Below are 1,061 nucleotides of genomic sequence, written 5' to 3' on the forward strand. Positions count from 1 at the left end.
AAAGTCTATGCTTATAAAGTTTAGNCTATATAATAATAATACTACTGCTAANNAATATAAGACTTTTAACTACTTATTAAAAATATTTATAAAAATAAGGGTTAATAAAAGCTACTGCTTTTTTAATTTTAAAAGAAAAAGGCGCTATAGTAGTAAAATAAAATAAATATTAATTTAACTTACTAGCTTTATTATACTTAAATACTAGCAGGTATAGTGCTAAATATATAGTCTTTTAAAAATAAAAGGATATAAAGTTTATTATTTTATATAACTTTTTTTTATTTATAAAGACCTAAAAAAACTATAGTATATATAAAAAAGAGCTATATATAATTATTAAGTTTAATTAAAAATATAGTTACTTTTTTAAAGCTAGGGACCCTTTTATAATTTATATTAATTATAAGCTATTAATATAGTTTATAAGATTAAGTAATTATAAAGGAATTTATATTAAATAAGTAAGTAAATTAAGGCTCTTAAATATATATATTAAATATATTAAAAGGAAGAGGAATTAAGCAGTAAATATATTATTAAGGATAATCTTTTTATTAAATAACTGCTTAAACACTACTATATTAAACTTTATAAAAGCAGTTAATAAAAAAGGTTAATAAGTATAAAAAGATAAAAAAAATAGCTATAAAGAGCTATTAAAGAAATTCCTAGCGCTATTAGCTTTATAAGTTCTCTTAGAATTATTAAATAGCTATATAGCTTCTTTTAAGGCTGCCTAGTAATAAATAAATAATAAAAAGGCTTAAGCTTTATTCTTTACCTTAGAAATAATAACTATATTAGCCTTAGCCTCTTACTTAAAAATAGCTAGTATTAAATATATAAATAGCCTTATAATAAACTAGGCAGTAAAAAAATAGTACTTAAAGGTAGTAAACTTTTTAAAGTATAGCTTAAGTAACTTTATAAGTTAATATAATATTAAATATATTAGTAAAAAGTTTAAGAACTATTTATTATCCCTAGGCTAACTATAATATTATAATAAAGCTAGATAGCTAAAATGCTTAATTTTAATACGGCTCGCTATAGGGTGA

This window comes from Trichoderma reesei, assembly GCF_000167675.1.
Source record: "Trichoderma reesei QM6a unplaced genomic scaffold TRIREscaffold_4, whole genome shotgun sequence".
Taxonomy (NCBI): Eukaryota; Fungi; Ascomycota; class Sordariomycetes; order Hypocreales; family Hypocreaceae; genus Trichoderma; species Trichoderma reesei.